Raw genomic sequence first — 7432 nt, 5'->3', positions numbered from 1 at the left:
CTTCTCTATCATCCCTCTTTTCCATCATCCCCCTTCTCCATCATCCCTCTTCTCCATCATTCCCCTTCCCCATCATCCCCCTTCCCCATCACCCCTTCCCCATTATCCCCCTTTTCCATCACCCCCTTCCCCATCAAACCCTTCTCCATCATTCCTCTTCTCCATCATCCCCCTTCCCATCATCCCCCTTCCCCATCACCCTCTTCCCCATCATCCCCCTTCTCCATCACCCTCTTCCCCATCAACCCCTTCTCATCATCCCTCTTCTCCATCATCCGCCTTCCTCATCATCCCCCTTCTCCATCATCCCCTTTCTCCATCATCCCTCTTCTCCATCATCCCCCTGGTGAGAACCTTCTTCCTGGATTGCAGATGGCTACCCTCTCACTGTGTCTTTCATGTGTTCACCAGGGGGAGCTCTGTTGTCTCTTCTTACAAGGACAGGAATCTCACCATGAGGCCCACCCTCATGACCTCCAATACTATTTCACTGAGAGTTAGGGCTTCAACATAGAAATTTGGGGGACACAAACATTCAGTCTATAGCAGTGATGCAGTAGATGCTGAGGTAAGCAAAGGAGACCAGGGTCTTCAACCAGGGAGCTGACATTCTGGGAACCTTCTACAGAGAGAAAGCAGTTTGGCCAAGATTTCAAGTGTCTGTTTCTTCTCATGACATGACATTTTCATCCCACATGACTCTTAAGTCATGATCTTGTTTGATTCTTTGAGGGGAGCAGGGAAAAACTTACCATTCCCCTTATGTAGATGAGAACATCTTAGCCCCTTCCCTAGAACCCAAACAGGGTGGAACACTCCCATTCATCCACCACCTAGCCATCCATTCTTCCTTCCATCCATCCATCCATCCACCCATCCCCCCATCCCCCCATCCCCCCATCCATATATCCATCCATCCATCCATGAATTTATTGAACCAAGATTTCCTGAATGACGACCAGGATCAAGACCCTCTCCCTCCTTCACCAAGTTAATGGCAACTCTCAGAATCTCCTCCATTTGCTGCTCTGCCAAGCCTCTCTGAGGCCTAATGGAGTCTGGGCATTTGGGTCCCTTCACACACCGCCAGGCTGCTGGTGGCCATGATGACCATGCTTAGGCCCTGCAGAACCACTCCAGAAACTCCCCCCATCCAACAGCACCTTTCCCACACACAGCACACAGCAAGTTTCCCAGCTCTGGGGGGATCCCCAGGACCCCCTTTTACTCCTGAGGCTGAGTGGGTGAGGGTTCCCACCGCAGGGAAGGGGAGAAGCGTTTGCCTTTTCTTCCCGCCCATTGCTTCGTCTGCTGGGGCCTGAAAATTGATCTTCCATAAAAGAGGGCCCGGCCGAACTCAAAATGGGAAACAGACCCTGGGCAGCTAGGGAGCAGCCAGCCCAGACAGCCTGGGATCAAAGCAAGTTTGGCTGTCCATGAGCCCCAGCACGGTGTCTGGTTATCAAATTTGCACTTGGCCGTGTCTCTCTGCTCCCTCCCCTGGAGGAAGGGAAGACCCAGCCAAGCCCAGAAGATGCCCCTGGCATGGAGAGGCCAGAGCGATGCCCCAGGCTGCCATTCTCCTGCCTCTTGCGCAGGCACTGCTGTGAGGGCCTCGTTCTTTAAGTGCCGGCTGTATGCCCAGCACTTTACATTCAGCAAGTGCAGTCTGCACTACAACTTGGATGAGTGGGTGCAAGGCAGTGTCCACACTTCCCCCATCAGGAGACCGAGTCGGCCACCCAAGTTCCCAGGGCCAGCATGTGGCAGAGCTGGGACACGGGCCGCCGAGGCCAGTGGCCTTCTGAGGCCTGACACTGCTTCTCCATGTGGCTTCGTGTCCTCCTGAGTCGGGATCTGAGAGTCTGGGTACCCTCGTGGGATCAGGGCCTCTGGCGGGACTAGAACGCAAGGAGAACCCACCACCTGCCCTGAACGTGAAAAGGGAATAAAGAGAGAAGAAGCCGGACACCAGATGCACACCCTTTCCATACATAGATCTCTGTATCAGCTAGCTTCCGCTGCATAACAAGCCACTCTGAACTCAGTGGCAAAGGACGATAGCCATTTCTTGCTCGTGTGTCTGTGGTCGCGGGGATGCCTGGGGAGCTCTGCTGATCTGGCCAGCCCGAGCTGAGACAGCTGCTCTGCATGTCTGTCACCCTCCAGCAGGCCGGCGAGGGCGTGTCCTCATGGTGAAGACAGCGGAGCCCCGGGGAGGCAGAAACACACAGGGCTCCTGAAGGCCGAGCCTCGGAACTGGCACAGTGTCCCTTCCGCTTCATTCTGTCGGTGACAGGAAGCGCAGGGCTGACGGGAGCCACAGGAAAGGGCACCACTGAGTCACATGGCAGAGGCCAGGGGAGTGGACACACGACGCGTCACCCATCAGGGGTCCGTGGGGTCCGCGGTCCGCAGACCGCCGCAGTTGTCTTTGTCCCCTGCCGACGCCAGAAACCAGGCCCCACCGCGGCACCCCGGCCAGAGATGCCCCGGCCCCCTCCTCCCCTCCATCTTGCCCGTTCACGTGAACGCCTGCCGCGTCCTCCCACGTGGCGTCCCGGCCCAGCTCGGCCACTGACCCACCCCCTGCGGTGACCCCTGGCCCCCGTCGCTTGACCAAGCGTGACTCAGCCATCTTCGCCGAGGGCTCCCGGGGTCTGCAGACCCACTGCACGTTTCCTGCCTCCCCGCCCCCGCTGGGCCCGGGGCTCCGCGAGCGCCCGCTGCCCGGCTCCGTGATAGCTGAACTAATGATGCTGCCTCGGGCTTCACCTCTGCCGAGCTCGGCCTCGTCCATTATCGGCCGAGGGTGCCTGTCATCACACTCCAGGCGCAAATCAGAATCAAATGTGGTGCCCGAGACGGCGAGAACGCTCCATTTCACATTTGCAAAAAATCTGGGAGGGGGGCACAGCTCTCTTCTGTCAACTTGAAAGGGAAGGAGAGGCGGCCAGGAAAGGAAGAAGCTGTGATAATTCTTTAAAACTTTGTTTTTCATTTTCCCCTCCTGGCTCCTTGGGCTCCACGAGAGAGCAGGCCGAATCCCACAAGAAAGCGGGCTCGGTCAGGGCCTAAGCAAAGCCACGTGTCTTTGTAGCTCTTTAGATGTCTTGAAATGTTTTTCAAATGTCCGGGCCCCCAAATGCCCAAATATGCTTGCTGGGGAGCGCCTCCCCACTGAGGCTGGCGGGGCCCGTCCGTCAGATGCGCGGCAGGGCCGGCCACATGCCCATCGCCTTTGGGGTCCTGGAGGCCGACACCGTCCGCCGACGGCCCCCGGGGGACACCTGGCTCCTGGAGCCTAGGTCACTCCTCCCGAGGCAAAAAGGCGAGGCGGCCCGGGGCACCACGGCCGGAGCCCCACACGCGTGCGCGGGGCCCCTCTGGAGGGCCCACACCTCTGCCCACCCGGGGCTCGGGCGTCGTGCGGCCGGTCCTCAACCCGGGGCTCCTTCTGCTTCTCCCCACACGCCCACGGGGACAGGAGACACCGCACCCACAGGATGCCTCCACTCGCGCCCAGGCAGCTCGTCCGTTGATTTCAAGTAGGCGTCACAGAGTGAGGTGCTGTCCCTTGGTCTCCAGGGCGCCCTGAGCTCTTGCGGACTTATCCTGTGACCGTTGCATCCGGGGGTTTCCTTTCTCTCCTCCTCACCCTCCCTCCACCCCCCGGGGCCGGCCTGGAAGGTCGCGTCCCCTGGCCTTCTGTGACCTGTGCCTTCCACTTGGGTTTGGGCGATGGGGAGCCCCAGTGGGGATCGGAGGGAGGGAGAGGAGCAAGGCCAGGGTCCTAAGCGCCCTGCGTGTCCCGTAACCGAAGGTCGCACTGTCTCCTGCTCGTCCCCCCTCCCCTCCTCCTCCCTGGCCTCTCGCCAGGGCTGAGATGACTGTCCTCCCCTGTCCCATCAGGCCAGCTCAGCGGCTGCCACTCCTGACGCTAAAGCATCCTGTGGCCCCCCTCACTCACCCCTTTGTCCCTTGGCCCCTTCTGGTGACCTAAGTGTGCCGTCTGACCATGTTGTCCCTTGATGACTCACCTGTGTCTCGGAGAGCAGGGAGCCCTGGCGTGGCCCCGGGGGTCCTGGCTCAGCCGCCGTCCCGGTGGAGACCCAGCACGGCGGTCAGACCCCGACTCGGTGAGCCTCTGTGAGGGCGGCTCGTGAACCCAAACCAGCCAGGCCCTCCGCACCCATCATCTTTGTTAATGCCCACAACAGAACAGCCAACAGATGGGCCTCGGCATTTAGCCTGTGAAAAGGAGACACAGAGATGGAACAGTTTCTAAGCTGTGCAGGTTACGGCCCCGCAGGCCGACCAAGGTGAAGAGTAAACACTGAGCAGGCGAGGGGCTGTGGTGGGGAGCTAGGCTGCTCGGGAGCAGAGAAGCAGAGACCAGCGTGCGAATCCTAGCTCTGCCCCGCCCGCTGTGCAACCCTGGGCAGGTGTCTGAACATCTCTGTGCTTCCTCCTCTTTGCCTGCACAGCAGAACAGGGAAGTCCTGCCCAGCCTTCTTTCTGGGCCAGGATGTCGTGCAGGTCAAACGAGGAAATGATTGTAGGTGCCCAAACCCCGCCTGGGAACGTCGCCAACGCCATTACGACTGTCAGTGGGCGACCTAGGATTCCAGCCCCTTCTCCCCAGGTGCCCTCACGAGCTCACAGAAGACACACGGGCCCCTTTTCGGTTAGCCCCCTGCCAACGGCCCCGACCGCAGCACCCCCTCCCCAGCCCCCGTTCCTGTGCATTCAGTTCATCACAGAGCACGGAACTAAGTGCCAGCTCTGCAACTGCACAAGTTCTAGAGGAAAATTAGAGAAAAGCATAAATAAACATAGACAAGCAAATTCGTAGCAGGACACAAAAGCACATGCATAAAAGAAAACCAATATGCTGGACTCTGTCAAAGTTTTGCTTTGCAAAAGACGCCTTTATTTTATTTTTTTAAGTGTTTATTTATTTTTGAGAGAGAGACAGAGAGAAAGAGAATGGGGGAGGGGTGGAGAGATGGGGGTGGTGGGGACAGAGGACCCGGAGTGGGCTCCGTGCAGATAGCAGGGAACCAGACGCGGAGCTCGAACTCACGAACCGGGAGATCATGACCTGAGCCGTAGTTGGTCACTTAACCCACTGAGCCACCCAGGGGCCCCTACAAAAGAAGCTCTTAAGGGAAATAAAAAACACAGGCCACAGATTGGGAGGAAAGATTTGAAATATACATATACCCGGTAAAGAACTTGTATCCGGAATATATATTAAGAAAAAAGTCCGCGGGTAATCAATAAGATAACCAAAATTAAAAATGGGCCACAGAGGGGCCCCTGGGTGGCTCAGTCAGCTGAGCGTCCGACTCTTGATCTCGGCTCAGGTCGTGAGATCTAGCCCAGCATCAGGCTTCATGCTGAGTGTGGAGCCTGCTTAGGATTCTCTCTCTTTCTCGCTTTCCCCACTCTCTCTGAAAATAAATAAATAAACATTTTAAACGATTATTAAAAATGAGCAAGAGATTTGAACACCTAACGAGAGAGGATGTATTAGCGGCCAACGCGCAGGTGAAAATGCAACATTGTTAATCGTTGGGAGAGCGCCCAGCAGAAGGCAAGCATCTGCCAGTACACTCCCACAAGAATGGCTAAGATAAGAGGCTGACAATACCAAGTGTTGGCAGGGATGTGGCACCACTGGGGCTCTGACACCCTGCTGGGGGCGGGGACGTTGCAGGTAGCAGGGCCTCTGTGGAACCAGCCGGGCAGTTTCTTGTGAAGTGAAAGATATTTACCCTACGATGCAGCCGTTCTGCTTCTATTTGCACATGAGAAATGACATCCCGTATCCACAGAGACCTACACGCGAATGTGCGCAGCACCATCCGATGGTGGCCGACTGGGTTTGGGGTTTTTTCTTAACCATCATGCACACGTGAATCTAAACTTTTTTTTAAAATTTCTTTTAATGTTTATTTATGTTTGACGGGGGGGGGGGGAGGGGCAGAGAGAGAGGGAGACACAGAATCCCAAACGGGCTCCAGGCTCCGAGCTGTCAGCCCAGAGCCCGACGCGGGGCTCGAACTCACGAACGGTGAGATCGTGATCTGAGCTGAAGTCGGACGCTCAGCCGACTGAGCCCCCCAGGCGCCCCCAATGTTTTTCTTAGATGTTTTATTACAAAACCTAATATTTACCATTTTAATCACTTCCAAGTGCACAGTTTAGTGGCATTAAGTATATTCACCTGTTGTACAGCCGTCCCCGCCTCCCTCCAGATCTCTTCCGTCATCATTTCCACACAGAAATTTCCTGTCCCCGTTAAACACCAGCTCTTCACCCCCCGCCCCGGCCCCGGCCACCATCATCATTCTGCCTTCTCTCCGTGACTCTGGCTGCTTTAGGAAACACATCTGGATAAGCGCAATCGCACAGTACCTGTCCTTCTGCGACTGGCTTATTTCATGGGTGTAAGGTCCTCAGGGTTCGTCCATGTGGAGGCGGGTGTCAGAACACCCTTCTTGTTTGAGGCTGAATACTATTCCTGTGTGTGGACATTCCACGTTGGTTTATCCACCATCAGTCGGCATCATTGGTGGGTTTTGGGTTGTTTTCGCCTTTTGGCTACAGTGAATCATGTTGCTGTGAACATGGGGGACAAATATCTATTTGAGACCCTTTCAGTTCTTTTCTGTTCTACCCCGGAGCGGAATTGCTTACTTACTTGTGATTGCACTTATATGAGGCACTTAGAACAGTCAAAATCACAGAGGCAGAAGAAAGCAAAATGGAGGTGGCCAGGGGCTGAGGACGGGGGTGTGCAGGGGTGTGACCGTTTCGTGGGGACAGGGTTTCGGTTTTCCAAGATGAGAAGGGAAGCGCCTGGGTGGCCCAGTCGGTTACGCGTCTGACTCTTGATTTCGGCTCAGGTCGCGATCTCACGTCAGGCTCTGCGCTGACAGTGCTGAACCTGCTTGGGATGCTCTCTCCCTCTCTCTCTGCCTCTCCCCTGCTCGCGCATGCTCTCTTTCTCTCTATCAAAATAAATAAATAAACTTCGAAAGAAAAAGATGAAAGGCATTCTGGGGATGGATGGTGGGGGGGGTCCCTGCACAACGTCGTGAATGTGTTTAATATCTGCGGACGGTACCCATTAAAAATGGTAAATTCTGTGTTTTGTGTATCGCATCTCAATAAAAAGCAAATAAAGCCTCTGAAAAGAAAAAGGAGCAGTACTGCTGGACCATATGGTAATTCTGCGCTCACTTGTCTTTCAGGAGCCGCTGCACTCGCCACAGCGGCCACGCCAGCTTACGTCCCCGCACGGCACAGGGCTCCAGGTGCCCCACACCCTCGCCAACGCTGGCTCTTCTCCAGGTTTGGGTGAGAACCATCTTGATGAGTGAGGAGCGGCTCCTGAGCCTTTCTGATGTGAACTTCACAGTCG

Source organism: Herpailurus yagouaroundi, unplaced genomic scaffold, assembly GCF_014898765.1.
Source record: "Herpailurus yagouaroundi ecotype Mexico unplaced genomic scaffold, PumYag 28, whole genome shotgun sequence".
Classification (NCBI taxonomy): Eukaryota; Metazoa; Chordata; class Mammalia; order Carnivora; family Felidae; genus Herpailurus; species Herpailurus yagouaroundi.
The sequence above is the reverse complement of the archived record's forward strand: the minus strand, read 5'-3'. Positions refer to the sequence as shown.